The sequence below is a fragment of the Mustela putorius genome, unplaced genomic scaffold (genome assembly GCF_011764305.1).
Source record: "Mustela putorius furo isolate JIRA1106 unplaced genomic scaffold, ASM1176430v1.1 tig00000487_pilon_pilon_pilon, whole genome shotgun sequence".
Lineage (NCBI taxonomy): Eukaryota > Metazoa > Chordata > Mammalia > Carnivora > Mustelidae > Mustela > Mustela putorius.
Genome location: NW_025421399.1, coordinates 11,695,535 through 11,716,945, shown reverse-complemented (window position 1 = coordinate 11,716,945; position 21,411 = coordinate 11,695,535).

The window sequence follows — 21,411 nt, the reverse complement described above, 5'->3', positions numbered from 1 at the left end:
CTCTGTCTGCTTGTGATCTCTGTCTGTCAAATAAAAAAATAAAATCTTTAAAAAAAACAAAGATTGTGGATAAACCTTGCTTTCTCGCATTCTCCCCAATGCCCCATCTTTTCTCTACCAAAATATACTCACATCTGCACACACACACATACACACACACACAATCCCTAAAGAAGCCAAGTAAATATAAACTTTTTTTCATTTTTATTTTAGCAAAGAAATTACTTAAGACCATCATAGTTGAATTAATTTGTGTATGTGTAGAAATGTATAGTTTAACTCATGGAAAAATGATCTATTTGATTTTTAAAGATCCTGGAGAATAAAGCATTACATAAGTTTACCTAAATTTGTCCGTACATCTATCTGAAAATCGTCAATGGCAGTAGAATGTAGTATTGTGTGTGGTTTAAGAAATAGGGTTCTGAATCTGAGTTTTACCGGTTGTTAGTTTTGTGACTTACGGCACCTGACATAATCTGCCTGATTTTCAGTTTTTCTTCATTGTAAAATGGCAAAAATAATAAGACCTACACCATAGTATTATTTGGAAAAAAATAAACAAGATAGTGTACACCTAATGACGCATGTAGTACTTATTCAGTAAACGTTAGGTATCATTACGCTGGATTTTCATGGCATGTGTTTCTTAAGGTCACATCCTCAACCTTACTTTATTTTCTTGATTAATGTGCTAAAACATTACCTTTGGAAACATACAGTGTAAAGTTTCCTTTCCACTGAATTTTCAATAAATTATGAGCTCTCAATGTAATGATATGCGTTTACCTTAATGCCCTCCCTTTAAAAAAACTCCCCTTAACATTTATATTAATGAGTCTTTTCAGTAGTTATGAGTCTGGACTAATCTCTTCCAAAGAAGTTTCCTCATAAATTAGCATTAATTGATGTCCAGTTTTTGGAAAATGTTAGCACACGTTATTTATGGCACGTTCTGTTCGTGTGGCGCCTCTTAATGTGAAAAAAAAAAAAAAAAGAAGTTTTTCAAAAGAGGTTCAAATGCTGTTTCCTTTGCTTGCAAAATGGTGAAAGCCACGGCCTTTGCGTGTTTGGCAAACCCTGAGCAATATTTCTAGTTAAAGAGCATGCAGGCGATCTAAAGTCAAGGGTAAACGTGTGATCACTCTTGTACAGCAGTTCTTTCCACATTGACTTTGAGCCTGCAGGAGTTGTGGATCGTATCAAGATCAAGTGACTGAGGCACCTTCCTCAGACTTCAGTAAACATGCTTTCTATCTAAAATGCAGCAAACTTTCAAAAAGGTCACCACCCTTCTCCACATCTTACGTTCAGAGAATGATACATACGCTCACAGATACTAAAAATACTTCGTTTTATTGTTGTGCATTTGTGTGTGCACACTTACACTGTTTGTACTCTAACAAAGTATCTACATAGACCAGAAAAGAAAAAAAAAAAAAAAAAGACATGACACCACGATTCCATTAAAAAAAAAAATGGCTACAGTTTGGATATGCACTTGTAAATCTACAGGGAAAACATGATGTAAGATTGTAAGCAGAAATGTTCCTAAAAGTTGGGAAGTTTTTTCTGCACATTAAACACCTTGAACTCATGGGTGCTGACCGACAGTTCACAGAGATGTGCTAGAAAACTGAACCTTAGAGATAAGTGAAGTGGGTGGTTGGACTCCAGCACATAATAAATTCTCAATAAATTGTGCCTGTTGTTTTAATTTTTTTTTTCTGGTCTTCGATTGTTAGTGATTTTTTTGTTTTGTTTTGTCCTCTTTTCAAATCTACTGTGTGTTTGCTGATTTGGGGGTAACACAAAGCTTAAGTAGAGGAGATTCTCCCAATTAGAGACAAATCTGTTTTCCACTAGAAGAAAATCTGGAATTAGTCACTTCCTTTGATATAATCAGTCATGTAAATACAAACTTATACTGGCTTTTACTTAGGAAAGATAGAAGTCAACTAGGTATTTTCATGAAAATTCCGATCAACCAAAAAACACGGGGTGCTTTTTGCATCAAATTATAAGCCCTGATTGAGTAAATAAGTCAAATAAAAGAATATATTTTTAAGTTCCATTGTGAATCCTGTTTTAGAGTAATAAGTGTGTCTACAGATACAACCCTTTCTTCAAGGAATTTATACTTTTTTTGAGGAGATGCTATGCACCCACGGCAAATGAGACAACTAGAAACCCAAGAGACTCTGCAGTTTGCTGCCTTGTTGTACACAAGCTATTTAAGCATAGAAATTCATGTAACTAATATTTGGGGCATTCTACAACTCTTCAAGATTTGAGTCAGAAGAAGGCAGGTCCCAGGAATAGGAGACCTTTCCCAGAGGGACAACTCACAGAAGATGGTCTCGAAGTCAAGGAGGAAAAGAAGTATTAAGAGATAGCAAATCAAGAATACTTAAGGAGAGAGAGAGAAGACAGTTGTTCCTGAGTTGAAAACCAAATGATTGGTTAGAAGGAGAGAAGCCAGACCCTCCAAGGGTTGTTGGTGGAGAAGCAGCAAGTGAGTGGGTCTGAGAAAACAGATGGCCGGGGGGAAGAGCAGATTTAAGAACAGGCTCCTGCCATAATTTTTCAGAAGCTTAACTAAACATGGCTGTTAGCACATCTGAGAGGATATGGGCAGGTTTTAGACATGGTATAAGGAGGGGGTATTAAAAAAAACAAAAAACAGCTTAATTGGTGGAAAAGATACAGTTCATGCGTCAAATTCTGTGAGCATCTAAGAAAACCAGGATAAGATAGAGATTTTGTAGGCATAAAGACTTGGACTGGTGTTGTCCTCTGCTCCAATTTTCACCAGAAATGGGAACTTCATGAAACATTCTTGATCTTCTCTTTTCTTATCTGTGTTATAGGGATAATAATACAAACTTCACAGAATTCTTCTGAACGGGAGCAATGGTAATACACATTGTTACCACGAGATCTAACACAAGCTGTGTTTTTAGTAAATAATACCTGTGGTTCCTATTTAGCTCAATTTCTTACCCAGTGCCTCAGCAGTCCCAGTAACGTGCACGTCAATTTGCATCATAACCAGGGCTTGAAGAGTAATGAGTTAGAATCGTCATAGTTGTTCTTCTTATTGTTTTAAACTAGAAGACTTCACTCCATCTATTAGAAAATCTTCCACTCTGTTAAAATATCCTCAGCCTACAGTTTTTCTGCACTGGCTCCAGGTTAACCATGGATAACCCATAACCCTAAAGTTTCTTTTGCACAACAGGATCCAGGCTCACCTATGCTATCAAGGTTTCGCTACCCTTTGCTTCTGTAGGTGGAACATCCCCGGTGTCTCATTACTGGAGGGAACTCCGTGCCACTCTCTCTCTCTCTGAGAACCTATTCTATCTGAGAGAGGGAGTTTTCAAACAAGTGTGGTGTGATTTGACCCACACAGAATAGGTCTCAAGAGTTACCTCTCTTGCTCCTACAGAGTACCCTAATAAAAGATAGTCCAAGTCACCAGATTTTGACAGCGACATCACAGATCTGTGAGAGCAGACAGTGATCTCAAAGCTCTTTCTAGGGGATAATCCATAAGTCAATTCTCCTGCTGACTGAACCATGTGAGTTTGCGTTCATTCCACGTACATGCAGAGCGAAAAGGCATTTCTCTCAAATTTACAGAGATTTGAGGAAAGTCAGAGATTCCCTTTTGCACCAAGTTCAGATAGTCCCAGACCCCTGACAGTTGATATGTGAACTCAGGTGGCTGTCTTTGGTTTAGTTGGGTTTTTCCTGGGGCCCAACCATGCAGACGGCATTCACACCATTTCAGCATCTTCTGGAAAGTCAAATAATGAAGAATTCACTACTTAATAAGAGATTGTAGAGACAGGAGGGCTTCTAGACTGTTGTTTATATACTTCTGCTCTTTCAATTTATTTTCTCCGTGTTCCTGGTGCCATCTCATTCCAGTGTCTGTTTTCCCTTTCGCTTTCATGACTAGCCATGCAAAAGGAATCCAGTAATTTCAAATTTTAGTAAACTGCACTTCAACAGTAAACAAGCAAAAGTGACCACATCAGTGTCATGTTCCCAATAAATATTAGAGTCTGACGTAGATTGGGTTTTCCCCTGACTGCTCTGGGGACTCTTGAAGTTCCAGTAATCAGTCTTTCCTATATTCTTTGACTTATTCACTAGATGTTCTGCACTCGACTTTGAGCGTACTCACCCTGAAATGACAGGGCTAAACGTTCAAGTAAAAATCTACGACTGTAACCCACCTAGAGGAAACAGAGAAATCCATTCCAATGAATTGTATTCTTTATTATCAAATGTGAAAAATTTCAATAGAACAAAGTATACACAGTCGATTTCTCACAATCTGTTACCCCTCATGCTTAAGAATAAATTTTCTGTTAAGAAAATAATAAATAGAAGCGCCTGGATGGCTCAGTTGGTTAAGTGTCTGACTCTTGATTTCAGCTCAGGTCATGATCTCAGGGTCATGAAATCCAGCCTGAGTTGAGAGTTGAGAGCCTGTTTTAGATTCTCTCTCTCTCTCTGCTCCTTCCCCATTTCTATAATAATAATAATAATAATAATAATAATAATAATATTGATTTATCCTAAAGAGTTTCAGAAAAGCTTCACATTAAAGATATCGATCTGGGATGCCTGGGTGGCTCATTCGTTAAGCATCTGACTTCAGCTCAGGTCATGATCCCTGGGTCCTAGGATCAAGCCCTACATTGGGCTCTCTGTTAAATAAATAAATAAAATCTTTAAAAAATTAAAAAAAATTAAAAGGTATTGATCTACTGGTAATGGAATTTTTTTTTTCTTCTGTAACTCTGATTGTTCTTTCAAAAGCTGAAAGCAAAATGCCGAAGAAAACACAAGCAGTTATGTCACCAGGAGAAGATGCAGGTACACTTGAAGATGATTTTGTATTTTCAATTCAAGATGTATGAAATCCATTACAATATCCAAGACCCAAATTTTTGATCCTTCTTCTTTTAAGAGATCTATCTCCCATGCTATTTAATATCCCTATTGCCTGGAGTCTAGATCAAGCCATAATGCCCAATTTAACAAAAATGTTAACATAAGGGAAAAACAAACAAACAAACAAACAAATGACACTTTCTAAGTGTTTGCAGAGGATAGACTCCACAAGAATTTCACTGATAAGTATGATTACTCATTAGTCGGTGCTCCCTAAATAGCTTGCTTCCAAAACTTTGGAAAGTAGTTTCCCTTGGATTTGATGATTTCAGAGAAAGAGAACTGTACCACAGAGCAGATGGAACTCTGAAAAGAAATTAGGTAGGAAACACTCAAGTACGGAGTAAGGGAGGGGGGACTAGAAATCTCAGTCACGAGCCATTTTCAAAGTGGTGTTTTATTTCGTTAGGGATGCACAGTAACAGGAGGAACAAGAGGCCAGTAATGTTACCAAGTAGGAACACTAGCAGACAAGCTGGAAGAGATAAAATGTAACTACAAATAGAATAGTGTATTAGCTACACATAGGTAAAGTTGGTTTTAAAAATGACGAAAAAGCGTCTTTTTAAAATCATCTGAACTTTTTATTCCCTAACCCAGAATATCAATTTTTAAGATGACACAAACCCAAACCCAATCCATTCTCATAATACGGAAATCCAAATGAGTGCAAAACAAAGTAGCTTTTCACCTCACATTTACATTTTTATTTTTTATTCTAAAAAGCAAGATCACTAAGAGCAGGATGCCGTGAACATACACGTTTTATGGATGGAGGAGTAAATGAGAGTAAACCAAATGCTATTTGCAGTAACGGCATGAGCAAGAGGACTTGAGAGACCTTTGGACCGTAGATGTATAAAATGTAATTTAACACACGATTCCTCCTACCTTTTCTGGGGTAGCCTCCCCACTCTGCGCTTGACAGCTTCCCAGGAGGAATTCCTTCTTGCAGCATTTCTAAGCCTACCCAGCATCCATTAATCAAGGCTGCTAAGGGTGGTGGTTAAAGGCATGAGCGTTCCGGGGCGCCTGGGTGGCTCAGTGGGTTAAAGCCTCTGCCTTCAGCTCGGGTGGCGATCTCGGGGTCCTGGGATCAAGCCCCACGTTGGGCTCTCTGCTCAGCAGGGAACCTTCCTCCTCCTCTCTCTCTCTGCCTGCCTCTGTGCCTGCTTGTGATCTCTGTCTGTCAAATAAATAAATAAAATATTAAAAAAAAAAAAAGGCATGAGCTTTCCAAATCCTGGTATCGCCATGTACAACTGTATGACCGTGGGCAACTTACCTTCTCTCTGCACGTTTATAAACTGGGATAAAATAGTACTTATTTCCTTCCCTCAGCCATAGTCATATGGATCAAATGAGACAATTCATTGCAAAGTTTAGAGAAATGTATGACTTATTTTAAGTCCTAAAGGACTTATTTACTGTTTGCCTTAGCCACATAACCTAGAAAAAGTACCCTAACGTTTTTTGGCATTTATCTAATAATGTGCACTATTTGCAGAGTATTGTGCCCACAGTACGAGAAATGCAGAATTTCATACAGAAATTTTCTGAATTTAATTAATTTATTTATTTGAGAGAGAGCAAGTATGAGCAGGGGGGCGGGGCTCAGACGGAGAAGGAGGGAGAGAATCTCAAGCAGGTTTCACACTCAGCACGGTGTGAGGCAGGGCTGGATCTCACAATCCTGCGATCATGACCTGATCCAAAATCAGGAGTCAGACACTTACCTCTTGAGCCATGCTGGTGCCCCAGAAAGTTTCTATAATTTAAAGCAGTTTTTTTCAATTTAGTAGAAAAAACAGAAAATGTCTGAAAAAATCTGTAGGAAGGGACCGTTGATTGAAACTGCCAGCCAAAGTTTTTGGAGCCATGTAGGTATCATTTAAAGCAAGACCAGCCTCAAGTCCTGAAATTTACCAGGCACAACCCTGGTGCTCACTGCTCACTGCACCTTCGAACTGCCAGGCGCTGGGTTGGATGGTCAAGACACCATGTAAATAAGTTCATCTCAACTTACTCACTTAGCCAAGCAGACAGATCTAGGGGCAAATATTCATTAACTCATTGACAGACAAACTAGAATCAGAACGTGTTCAAGGGGGGGTGGAGAGAATTCTTCAAGGGGGGAGGGGAGAGGATCCCATTTCAGGGATGAAGATAGAGATGAGACTTGATCCAGAGGAATGAGTGGAAGCAGTGTCAGGCCCCGTAGACAGGTGAGCTCTGCAGACAATAGAGGCCAGAGTGCGGTGTGTTTAACACCTGTCAGTACCCCTGCCTGGCTCAGAGAAGGGGAACAGGTGCAAGACATGAATCTGGGAACACAGAGCCATCGCAGTGACTATTCATAATTCACATTCCCAATCCCTGCAGGTGTGGGGCACTGATGACAGACGACTAGTAGAGGAATTATATCCGTGTGTCCCGTAGTGCCTAAGCCTCCATCGTGACCCCACCTTCCCTGGGAGCCATCCGTTGACTCTGTCTTTTCTGATCTTATTCACATGGAGACCTTCTTGCTTCTTCAAAACACTTGTAGGAAAATAGAAATTATTATGAAATAAAATTCTTCAAAATTATTCTCTTCTTCCAAAGAAGCGCGTTATGTGCTGTTCTTTTAAGCCACTTTAGTTTTGGCAAGACTTTTAGAGACGTTCTCCTTTAAAAAAAAATATGCTTTTCTTCCTAGAGGCACAATACTCAGACATGAGGAAATATCAGTCAAGAAGACAAAATAAACATGTAATTCAGAAAAGCCTTGAGCCAACTGTGTGTGTGTGTGTGTGTGTGTGAGAGAGAGAGAGAGAGAGAGAGAGAGAGAGGAGGAGGAGGAGGAGGAGGAGGAAGAAAGAAGGAAGGATGGAGAGAAAGAAGGAAAGAAGGAAGGGAGAGAGAAAATCTGCCGCAAGACTTCTGGTCCACTGTGTGGATTGTTCAGAATAATGATAGCTCCATTCTCTCCCAGACTATAGCAAAACAGTGTTAGTCATCTGACAGTCCCTCAAGGGATTGAGGGTTGGCAAATGATTGTTGCTTTAGGTTTGGCTTTGTGGTCTGACTCAAATTAAATCTATGCACCGTGCATGTCTCTAGTTATAATAGAATCCACCGTGAGTGCTGTTTCCACACAGAACAAACAGCATCACTGATGTTGCCCAGAAATGGAAGAGCTGAGATGGGGTGGGAAACTGAATACGCAAGAAGTCTTTTTCCTCATTCCAGAGAACTCTAAGTTCCATGTGATCATTTCTATTAAATTTTATAGCAGTCTTATCTGTAAGGTAACTGTGTGCTTGAAAGACATTTTGGGGAGCTTTGGTGTAATGTAGGTAATAAAAACCTTAAAATCTATGGAGGTCACTGTCTGCCTTCACCAATCCCCTTAGAGGATTACTCATTTTCCTCAGAGAAAATCATCCATGTGGGGACACAGAGGGCACCTTGAACCTGAACAGATCACTGTCCTTGGTTCAAGGAGGAAGGAAGATTAATGCCAATGAACACCAGCACATCCCACGATTGGAGGATCCTGTGTTACTGCACGGGGCTAAAACATCAGTTCTGTTTTGGGGAAAACAGCACTTTAAAATACAGAGAGAATACAGGAAACAGCAGTGCTTAATGAAGAGAGAACAGAATTTAGAATCGATGAAACACAGGTTTACTTTTCAGTTCTGCGTGGGGGCCGTCACCTAATCACAAAGGCATATGTTAAAGATCAGGCAAAACTTAGGTCAAGTGTCTATCGGATCTCCTGACACATGGTTGGCCCAAAGTGCTAGCTGTTCTTCACACAAATAATGAAAAATTGTGATGCAGGATAAACCAAAATCCAATGCATAATTCCTTTTCCATGCTGGAAAGTCAAGGAAAGATGGATTATGGGGAATATAGGAATCAAGGCAAAGGCGAGAGAATGACGCTCACGCAAAAGGCAATTTCAGCAAGTCCCAAGAAACTTGCAAAAACAAGGTCAGAGACAGGTCAGAGACGGTAGGTAAGCTGTAAGGACTGCCCACTCTCCACTCCCCTACCCTGCACAAGAATCTGCAGTTGCCTAAAGGAGCTTGACTCCTGTGTGTGAAATGTCTTTCCTTTAAGTTTTATTTCAATGGCAAGTGGGGCGACCTTGAGGGACCCCTTGGGTGTGTCAGGAAAGTGCTGGTAGTGCCTCTGACACACAGAGTGTGCAGTCCCTAAATTCAGGGCTTCCTAGCATGAAGTTGGCCATTCATTGGTTGTATGGTTTGGAAAATGTGATGGCGATTTAATTTTTCAAGCCCTCCCATTTTTACCTGTCAAATGAGGAGAATGAGTCATGTGATCTAAACTCCCAGGGAGTGCTAAGAGAAGATGACAGTGCTTTTAAGGATCGGGAAGGAAAAGGATGAAGCAGGTGGCCTAGGAGTCTGTGTACAGCAGAACTGACAATGAACCAGCTATTAGTCAAGGGTAGCAGGCTGCTAACTACCCCCCCAAACTGTGCACCCACAGATAGTCTTATGGTGAGAAGCCCATCTTGTCATGTACATGGGATATACACATACCAGTACATAGCATACATGATGTGGCCCAGAGTCCTATCTGAATGTATAGAATGTGTTCAGTTGGCAGGAAAAAAAAAAAAAAAAGAAAGAAAGAAAGAAAATATTCTGATGTGTTTTGTTTAAAAGAGTTAGACGTTTCTCTTATTTATTTATTTTAATTCAAGAGAAAAGCAGCAAATTCAGCCAGACAGTAGCTGTGTCTTTTGGCTATAGAAATAATCTAATAGAAGCATTGCCTTTCAAAAGGAAGGCGGGGGGTGGGGGGGAGGAGAAGAAAGAAAAACCCATCTCAGACATTGGTAACGTCATCTCAGCCCCAAATATATTTCACTGCAGGTTTGTATTTTTTGGACTCGCTCAGCTTACAGTGATTTTTACCCTAAGTTCATGCCACCAGAGTTGGAATTCATAACACAAACATTGAGACCAGGCAGTGATTGACAGTCCTGACTCTGTTAATACCCCGTAGTAGGTCTTCTACCTTGGTCAGAAGTTAAGATTTATTTTGATAAGTTTTCTCCTGGTTTTGTAGACTAGGAACTGTATAATGAGGGTTATCCCTTGACTATATACATGGTGTAAATTATCTGGATCCATAGCAAAATGGTAGACAGCCGCCTTCCCTGTGTACCAAACCCGCGGAGCCTAGAATTAGGTTTTTAGTAAGTCATTACCTTCTTTAATGGGCAGGATGCAGATCTTGTTTTTGGGATGGAACCAGACAAGAAGTGATAATTAATGTAAGCTTCTCAATTAAGGAAGTTTCCTTGCAGGGGAATTAGGGGAAAAAAAAAAAAAAAGGGAGAGAGAGAGAAAGAAAAGAAAAGAAAGAAAAAAAAAAGCTTAATTTTTTTCCTGTGGTCACAGTTGATTCCTTACCTTCGAAAGCACATTTTGGCATCCTTTTCAAGAAGAGGGTTTTAGATAGACTTTGAATTAAGGCTGCTGAGATTTTTTAAGAATGGTTAATGAATTCGATGTTTCTCTCAAAGTGATGATTGAAGAGGTTTCCTTAGTAGAGTATCTGGGTTTTTAGAACAGATTGTAATATATAGCTGGGTGGAGAAAAGAGACCATATCATGATTCTTATAGTCAGAATATGCATTCATTTCTTTTTAACGTAGGGGTTCTAGTCTTTAGTAGTGTTTCCATCAAAAATGCAGTAAAGTTCTGCACGTGTGTCTATGTGTGTGTTCGACTTAGTCATGACTTAGTCCTTAGATGAAATAACCAGTCTTTACTCTTTACTTCTCAGACATGTGTAACAGTCTATCGTGGAAGTATCCAGGGTCTGCTGAGGGGAGAGCCCAATGGTGGAAACGGAAAGTGTTGTTGGGGCTTCTTCTGCAATTGTTGGGTATTTATCACAAAATGGACTGGCATGCTATGCTCGTGAGACCAAGAATGTGTCCTTAAAAAAAAAAAAAAAAAGAATTATAAATGTGTTTAGACAAGATAATCTTTAAGATTTCAACCAATCCTGAGTTACAGGATTCTAAAGACTCAGTAAAAGAGACTCAAGAAAACTTCATAGGTTTTAGCAGCCTATCAGTCATCAGAATCCATTTCTTCTTCATGTAGAATCAAGCTAATAATCATTCAGTAGTTCTTTAAAAATATTTATATTGGTCCTCTGTTTATTTGTAGGCTCTGCGTCAACTTCTGGGAGTACATCCCAAGCATACGGAGCTTACAGTTTATGTGGGGACACCAAACATTATGAGCGACAAGTAAGAGCTACGGACTGTGGGAAGAACTATCAGCGACCCAGACGAAGTGATATAAAAGAGAGTAAATGAGGGAGGCTAATGGAAGACCAAATAGTTCAGAGAAGGCTTTTCTAGGGAAGGTAAAAATGAGCCAACTCTGAGAAGATCTCAGAGCCTGCCATCCAAGGAGAGCCTGCCATCCAAGGAGAAGCAGCGGCCAAGATGAGTTTCTGAGAGAGAAAAGGTGGGGCCAACCTGAACAAGAGACACATGAGACTAAAACGGAGCTTGCTGGCAAGCTGGAGTGGTCAGAAAGCACAGGTCCAGCCTAGAGAGGCAGGCTGGACCCAAGTCACTCAGAGTTTTTTAGGCTGATGTAAGATTTTGAAAGAATATAATTTTAGTATCACAAGAGGCCTTTGAAGATTTTTGAAGGAGGGATGATAGAATTTGGTTCTCAGTTTTAAGTGTCACCCTAAATACAAGAGTAAGACTGGGGAGTAAGGAGATTCCTAAGAGATTCTTATTTCCATTCTCTTTCAAATGATGGTGGTTTATTCCATATGAAAATAAAAAGCAGATTTAGTACATATCAAAGAGATAGAATTAGCAGACTTTTGATTAGATGTAAGATTATCATTTAAATTTATGCTAATTGGGCACCTGGTAGGCTCCATAGGTAGAGAACATGGGACCTTTAATCTTGGGGTTGTGAGTTCAAGCCCCACACTGGGTAAAAAGCTTACTGAAAGACAAAAACAAAACAAAACAAAACAATAACAAATTAATATCAATTACTTAGTGCCCTAAACCAGGAGAAGTTTGATACTGGCTCATGTAAAGTTCAATCAGCGTAGAGAGGGGTAGGGCTAGGTTTGAGGAGCTATTCTTACCTTAGCCTTTCAAGGAAACAAATTGATAGAGACTCTAACATTGTCAAAAGATACCTTCCCTATGACCCTGCTATTGCACTACTGGGTATTTACCCCAAAGATACAGATGTAGTGAAAAGAAGGGCCATCTGTACCCCAATGTTCATAGCAGTGATGGCCACAGTCATCAAACTGTCGAAAGACCCAAGATGCCCTTCAACGGACGAATGGATAAGGAAGATGTAGTCCATATACACTATGGAGTATTATGCCTCCATCAGAAAGGATGAATACCCAACTTTTGTAGCAACATGGACGGGACTGGAAGAGATTATGCTGAGTGAAATAAGTCAAGCACAGAGAGTCAATTATCATATGGTTTCACTTATTTGTGGAGCATAACAAATATCATGGAGGACATGGGGAGATGGAGAGGAGAAGGGAGTTGGGGGAAATTGGAAGGGGAGGTGAACCATGAGAGACTATGGACTCTGAAAAACAATCTGAGGGTTTTGAAGGGGCAGGGGCTGGGAGGTTGGGGTACCAGGTGGTGGGTATTATGGAGGGCACGGATTGCATGGAGCACTGGGTGTGGTGCAAAAATAATGAATACTGTTATGCTGAAAATAAAAAATAAATTTAAAAAAAAAGATACCTTACAAAATTACTATGGGCTTCAACATACAACTATGGAACAGGGAAAGAGAACCAAGAGAATGCATGCCCACTACTTAGCAACGTCATCCCCAAAGTGACATCCACCATTTTGCTCCCAACTCTTTGGTGGGAAATAGCCATTTGACTTTACCCAGATGCAAGTGCAGCTGAAAAATACAGTTCTTGGCTGCACAGTTGCTCCCACTGATAACTCCGCACTATAAATTGGGGTCATAAGCCATTTCTGCCGCAATGAAGAAATACCTATCATCATTTTCTGAGTTCTGTGTATTTAAAAAAAAAAAAAATCAGGCAGAGAAATTTTGATTTAAATTCAGTTATGCCTGTGATATAAAGTTGTATAATTTTCAAATTGGAGAAGTTGTTTGTGTTAAAGAAGCACATTTTGAACACTTAGCCTAAAAAGGACTTCAAAATAATAATGCTCAATGCTGAGAACTTCTGCTGTGTGATACCATAAAGCTATAATCCTTAATAAGCTAATTTGCTCATTTATTACAATTGTTTTATATCAGAATCTATTGCATAAATCCTAAGCCATCATAGTTGTTCAGTGAGAAATTTCCCACCATTTTAGTAGACAAATTAGACTTCACCTCTCGTCACCAGGATATAGGTGTAGGTAAATATAAGTATTTACTGAGAATATTTCAACGCTCAATGTAATTGGTCCCTTGTCCCCTCTCTCCATTGTCTGGTTAGATTACTTGAAAATAAACAGTGTAATTTCATCGGATTATAGCCAGCTAGCCACTGATGGAATTCTCCTTTGTTATTTCATTCATCATTTTATTTAAACATTGTTTCATGTGTTGAGTAGCCAATAAGCAATATAAGCACAGCAGTCCTCAAAAGGATAGTGGAAGGTTTATTCCTTACATTACCAATCTTAATATAGACATGATGCTTTTCAGTAATTTTTCTGTTGTCTCTTGGCTAGAGGTTTCACATATGCTAAGATTACTGTGATAAGATATTCATTGCATAAAAACTTAAATACACCTGTTGGGTTTTTTTTGTTGTTGTTTGTTTGCTTTTTTTATTGCTTTTGTCAACCATAGTCAGGTTTTCTATCAGTTCCCAAAACATCTGAGCTGAGATAAATTATAATTCATTTCCTTAAAAGGAGTTTGACCTTATTAAGTACTGCTAAAGCTAGGATGATGTAGTCCTAGAGTGACCTTGACTAATGTGCAGTCTAGAGTTTCTACCTTCCTCTTTGGAAGGAAACAGAGAGAGTTGATTTATTTATTTGTTTTTCATACCAAGGTATTAAAGGTGTATAATATGTTTAAAATACTCTTCTTAGAACACATAAAAAAGAGGACCCTTGTAATTAAATAAGGTAATGCATGCAAAGTACTTAGCGCAGTTACTGGGCTCTGTACGATGAACTAGATCTGTTGTGATGGTAACAAGGGTTTGTGCCATAAAGGGTTAATAACTGAGTTTGATTTGCTTCTTGGATTCTGAAGCCCCGGGTGGAATATATATATGAAGACGATCCCTTTCTCCTCCCTAAATCACTTTGAAATACTTTGGGGTTTAGGGAGGTAACAGTAAAGGTGCTTCTATGAAGACAATACTGCCATTAAGGACTGAATTTCTTGTCCACAAACAGTGCTGTTGGGGAAGTTAACTAAGTGGAAAAAAACCAGAAACCTATGAAAAGGAGCATTGTAAAAAGAAAAGGATCACTGTAGATTTTAGCTGTAAGTTATATTGTAGAATGGTTTCTACTTTCATATATACATAGCTATATATAATATATATTATATTTAACATACATACACATTATATATGCATATACTATATATTACATATATAAGGTATATAATACATATGTAATATGTATGTATACATGAATGTAAATATATAGTATATTTCCTGATTCTAAGAAATGAGAAAAATAGTCTCAAGTTTTCAGAGAAAAACACATCAATTTATTGTATTTTAAATGTAAGTACTTTCAAATTTTTTTAAAATTGTGAAGTACACATAACATAAAATTTACCATCTTCACCATTTCTTTTCTTTTTTTTAAGATTTTATTTCTTTATTTGGAAGAGGGTGAGAGTGAGAGAGATAGCATGAATCGGGTGAAGAGAAGAGACAGAAGCAGACTCCCCGCCAAGCAGGGAGCCTGATGCAGGGCTTGATCGTAGGACTCCGGGATCAAGACCCGAGCTGTGGGGCACCTGGGTGGCTCAGTCGTTAAGCATCTGTCTTTGGCTCGGGTCATGATCCCGGGGTACTGAGATCAAGTCCCACATCAGGCTCCCTGCTCAGTGGGGAGCCTGCTTCTCCCTCTCTCAGTCCCCCTGCTTGTATTCCCTCTCTCTTGCTGTGTCTCTCTCTGTCAAATAAATAAGTAAAATCTTTGAAAAAGAGAAAAAACAAACAAACAAACAAACAAAAAAGACCTGAGCTGAAGGAAGTTGCGTAATGGACTGAGCCACCCAGGGACCCCATTTCTAAACGTACAGTTCAATGCCATTTTTTTTAAGGTGTTATTTATTTATTTATTTATTTATTTATTTGAGGCAGGGAGGGGTGGAGGGAGAGGGACAGGCTGACTCTGCACCAGGCATGGAGCCCAAGGGAAGGCTTGATCCTACAACCCTGAGATCATGACCTCAGCTGACACCAAGACACTTAACCACCTGGGCCACCCGGACACCCCCAAGTATCTGCACATCGCTGTGGTACTGTCATCACAACCCACAGAACTGTTTTCATCTTGAGATATTGAAACTTTGTAGCCATCAAAGAGTAACTCCCCATTCCTCGTTCTCCTATGCCCCTGGCAACCACCACTCTACTTTCTGTCTGTGAATTTGACTACACTAGGTACCTCATACAAGGGGGATAAAATAATATTCATCCTTTTGTGACTAGCTTATTCTGTTTACTATAATGTCTCCAAATTTTATTCAGGTTGTAGCAGATGTCAGGATTAACATCTTTTTTTTTTTTTTTAAAACAAAATTAACTTTATTTTTAAGGTTGAATAGTGTTCCCTTGTATGTAAACACCACCTTTTACCTATCAGTTCATCCACTGATGGGCACATGATTTGTTGCTACCTTTTTGGCTGTTGCAGATAATGCTACCATGAGCATGGGTCTATAAACATCTAGCCAAGTTCCTGCTTCCAGTTCTTCTGTGTAGCTCCCCTAAAGATGAGTTGCTAGATCAGGTAGTAATTCTATTTATTCAAATTCTTTTGAAGAACTGCAATGCTGTTTTCTACAGTAACCACGTCATTTTACATCACCACCAAAGGTACAAGTCTCCAACTTCTCTGCATCTTCTCCAACACTAGTTATTTCCTTTTCTTTTTTCAAATTATTTATTTATTTATTTGACAGAGAGAGATCACAAAGTAGGCAGAGAGGCAGAGAGGGAGAGAGGAGGAAGCAGGCTCCCTGCTGAGCAGAGAGCCCGATGAGGGACTCGATCCCAGGACCCTGAGATCATGACCTGAGCTGAAGGCAGAGGCTTAACCCACTGAGCCACCCAGGCGCCCCAACACTAGTTATTTTCTGTTTGATTTTAGGACAGCCATCCTCAAAGGTGTGAGGTGGTATCTCATGGTTTTGACTCACATTTCACTAAATGCAGAGTATTTTTTCATGTGCTCTTGGGTCATTTGCATATCTTCTTTGGAGAAATGTCTGTAGAAGCCCTTTGCCCATTTTTAGTTGTTTTTTTTTTTTTTTTGGTTCATTTTTGTTATTGAGCAATATAAATTCTTTAATATAATCTAGATATTGAAACCTTATTATATATTTGATTTATAAATATTTACCTACTCATTCTATGGTCTCTTAACTCTGTTGATTGTGCCTATTAACACATGAAAGTTTACAATTTTGATGTAATCCAATTTACCTAATTTTTCTTTTCTTGCCTGTGCTTTTGGTGCCATAATTAAGAAATCACTGCTAATCTAATGTCATAAAGCTTTTTCAACATTTAAGTCTTTGATTTATTCTGACTTAATTTTTATACGTGACATAAGGTCAAAACTTTTAAATCATTAACTTGGATTGGCATCTAAGATCACGTAATTCACAAATGGATTGAGTTTAAATACCATTTGATTTAATGCCTGAACTAACAAATTCTTTCTAAAATAGTCATAGAATATTTTTTTCAACTAAGGCTATCTTTGACTTTCCTTTCAAAATTCAACTGAAATGTTATCTATTCTGGAAGTATTCCAGAACACCTCCCTCTTCAACATACACTTATCTTGAATGGATTTAAGTGACTCATTTCTGAGCTCGTCCTAAAGTACTCACCATAATATACTCTACTTTTAATTCTCTTTGCCTTTCAAGAATATGTTAGTCCATAAAGCAGAAATTATATCTTAACTTTCCTTGTATTCCCAACGTGTACTTGTCCAAAAAAATGAATCCAGGAGATAATTTTCCAGCTTCCTTGCCTTATAAGAGGAACTATTCTTTTTTGGCTGAGTTAAATTAAATTACAGCAACATATTTTTCTTCACTTAAAATATTGTTCTTAGTTTGGCCTTAGATCAAGTAAAGGTCATCTTTTATATAAGAGTCTTCTAATTATTTTGACATAACCATCATGGCCTTGCCCGATGCGGAATCTTCTGATCTAAAGCAAACTTCTTCAGATCCTTAACTGACCCTTAATCACTTCTTCATTCTGCTATGACTTTGTGTGTTGCGAATTGGGGGGTGGGGGTGATAAATCCATTTTCTTTGGAGTTTCTTATAGGAAAAATACAGGAACCAATGTAAAATTCTCATAAAAATTCCACAAACTATTCAGAATCCCTTCAGAAAATTAGTTCTGAATCAGGAGATGAGAAACTATACAGAAGATATACACGCAATTATTCTTAGTTTGAAAATGGGGCCAGTGCGAATTTTGCAGTTTGCACACCCCCCCCCCAGGAATGTTTAGAGCACATCTCGACTCTGTCCATACCTCTTGGGTCACTCCGATCTTCTATAGGTACACGTGATTCTTTAGAATTGTCCTGCACTCTTCCCAAGAAATGAGCTCATTTTCCCGATAGAAATTGCTAGGATTTTTGCAAACACACACATAGAGACTCCTAGCCTTCTTGATTGCCTAAGTTAAAGGGTATCATAATATCAGATTCTTGTTTTTCATTTCCTCTCTTCTCAGTCTTTCCATGTCGCCCCTCCCCCACATGTTTGTCTCTCTCTCTCCTTGATCCTTGAAGCAGGTTTGAACTGTATAGGTCCATCTCTACGTGGAGTTTTTACACTACAGCACTGTAAATGCATTTTCTCTTCCTTATGATTTCCTTCGTGACTCTTTCCTTGAGCTTGCTCTATTGTAAGAGCGCAGTGTATAAAATGCGTGTACAAAATAGATGCCGATCGACTGTTTATGTTATCAGTTAGTCTTCAGTCAGCAGTAGGCTATTCAGTTTTGGGGGAGTCAAAAGTTATACACGGATTATGAACTGTGCGGGGGTTGGACCCTGCATTGCTCAAGCATCAGCTGTGCTCTTTGCGAATGAGATGTATACGTTAAGGAGCTCCAACTGAACTAAACCCGGCCCTCATATTTCATTCCCAGTTTTTATCCTACTGCTTTGGGAGTAAAAAATACTGAGTTCTAAGTTTGCAATGACAAATGTAGAATTCATCTCGAATTCATGTATGGGTGATATTTGCATGTTGATTTCCTTGCCTTCCTAATGGTTAAATTTCAAAGCACATCTTTCCTTTTATCTTCAGCTGAATGAGACATCAGAATAAGGGCCAGATAAAGGCGGAAGTCCTTTGTCTGAAACTTCCCAGGCCTGGCCAGCTGTGATGAAAACTGTCTGAAGTTTCACAGGCTTCTTGTCTGGCCTCAAGCTGCTGTTTGCCTCTTTTATTTGGGAGATTTTAAAGGAATATTGCATTCTAGCATACCATGTCACAGGGGACCACGGGAGTCCCATTCATGGTGGCATCTGAATGTATGTTAGATTAAATCACTTATTAGATAATACACCACTAATTACACAAGGGATATGTGCTGGCTCTTATTGTAATCATGTTAATTTCTAAGGTCAACCTAGTATTAGGTTATAGCACACTCTGAGACCCACGGAGATTGTCTGTCCCTCTTACTGATACATCTAACCTTTAATTATGTTTAATTATCTGATATCCCTATATAGGGGATGAGATCATCTGTTTTGCTTTAGGTTGCGTATTTTTAAGTATAAAATCTGTTAGCAGAACCATCAACAAACAAGATGCTATCTGATGATAGAGGAGACGGGTGAACACACTGATTATATCAAATTACACGTCTAGTCCATTTTGAATAAGAAATAACGGTGGTTTGATCTAAGCAGCAAGTAAATTCAGACAACATGATTTTCAAAAATCAGACAATTATGTCAGAGAATGATATTGGCATAATTAAGGCTCTAAAGTATTCCTTCATTTTTTTCCCTCACATTCTGTGTGTATATATATGTGTGTGTGTGTGTGTATATATGTGTGTGTGTGTGTATATATATGTGTGTGTGTGTGTGTATATATATATGCGCTTAGTTTGGGATAGATACCTATAGGACATCTCTGGGAATAAAAAAAAAAAAAATCCTGTGGTTATCTAAGCCTGTGGCATAATTTATGTTGTCTAGCATTGTTTTAGAGAAAAAAACATTTATTATTCCAGAATACTTTTTTCTCTGAAATAGTGTAAGGGTGAGTACACATATTCCATCATCCAATATCTTGAATCCAAACAGGTCAGGAGAATTTGATAATTATACACAGAGGGTCCTGAACTATTTTAGATCAAGCTCCTTGAAGTGCTAGTCACTAAATCAGGCCGACCCACTTCCTGGCACCCTTCTAAGCACCCAGTCTACTTAGCCTGACCTCGAGGCCTGGCACTCTGCCTCCAATCTAAGTTCCTCCTCCCTCAAGTCTGCCTCTTGTCCTGCACATCATACACCTGTCAACCTGCACTACTCAATTGCCCCAGAACCTCCTCTGTGCTTTTTCACGTCCCTGCCTTTGTTCGGGATGTCCGTCCAGCTGGAAAGCTCATCAACGCCATCTCTGTTACAGTCCCCACTGTTCTGTGAGTCTAACCCAATTGTCTGGTCCTTCATGAAGTTTCCCATTAGCCCTCTTTTCTTTTCTTTACGTCATCATAGACTTGTTTGTGAGTATCCCACAGCCATGATTTTGTGCTGCATCTTAGCTAGATCTTCTTAATAACCTAATAAATAACCTTGTCTATAAAGACAGTGTTTTCTTAATAGGAGAATCTGCAGTACAGCCCATCTAGTGCCTTATAAATGTCAGAGGACAAAGGATGACAGTAGGCACCTGAGTCCAAAGATGATGCCAAATATTTTAGGTCTTTGTAATGGCAGCAACTCGCTCCCAATTTTTTTTAATTTTTTATAAACATATATTTTTATCCCCAGGGGTACAGGTCTGTGAATCACCAGGTTTACACACTTCACAGCACTCACCAAAGCACACACCCTCCCCAATGTCCATAATCCCACCCCTTCTCCCAACACCCCTCCCCCCAGCAGCCCTCAGTTTGTTTTGTGAGATTAAGAGTCACTTATGGTTTGTCTCCCTCCCAATTCCATCTTGTTTCATTGATTCTTCTTCTACCCACTTAAGCCCCCATGTTGCATCGCTCCCAATTTTTATTTCAGTTATCAGTTGCGGTTTAACAGACCAGCTCAAAACTGAGTGGCTTTGAAGAGTATTTGTTGTTTTTTATGACTCTGTGCTTTAACAACAGGGAGAGTTCTTCTGCTGACCGTTCCTGGGATCCCTCATGTGACTACAGTCGTTCATGGTTAGGCTAAGGCTGGGAGTTCCAAGATGGCGTTGGTCACAGATCTCTAAGCTGAGCTTCCTTGGTTTTCTTCCAGCCAACTTCTCATCATCCGTTAGACTTGACTTAACTTCTTCACCTTATTGTGGTTTTAGGGTTCCACACAGAAATGGCCCAAGTGGTCTATCCTGTGAAGACCTGGGGTTTGGAATTCATACAGCTTTACTTCAGGCACGTTATTTCAGGCCAAAAAATTCACCAAGCAAATTAAGGGAAAGGTAAGATAAACTCCACTTCCTGATGCAAGGAGTTGCTATGTTCTCAAATTAACTTCTTTTTTTAAATTTTATTTTATTTTATTTTACTTATTTGACTCAGAGAAAGAGATCACAAGTAGGCAGAGAGGCAGGCAGAGAGAGGTGGGGAAGTAGGCTCCCCGCTGAGCAGAGAATCTGATATGGGAATTGATCCCAGGACCCTGAGATCATGACCTGAGCTGAAGGCAGAGGCTTAACCCACTGAGCCACCCAGACCCCCCTCCAATTAACTTCTTATTCTTGAATCCCTTCCACTCCCCCCCACCTCTTTGCCCAAATTTGTAAGAGTTAACATTCTGTTGCTCCCAGAACTTCTCCTGCTAGCTCACCCAGTTAGCAGCCACTACTTCCACCACCAGTAATAATAATAAGCCCTTGACCCTTGCTCTGCTATACTCCAGTTCTTTACATACATCAACTGTATTCAAAAACTCCATTAAATACATATGATCATTAAACTAAAAAATATGAGATCTATAC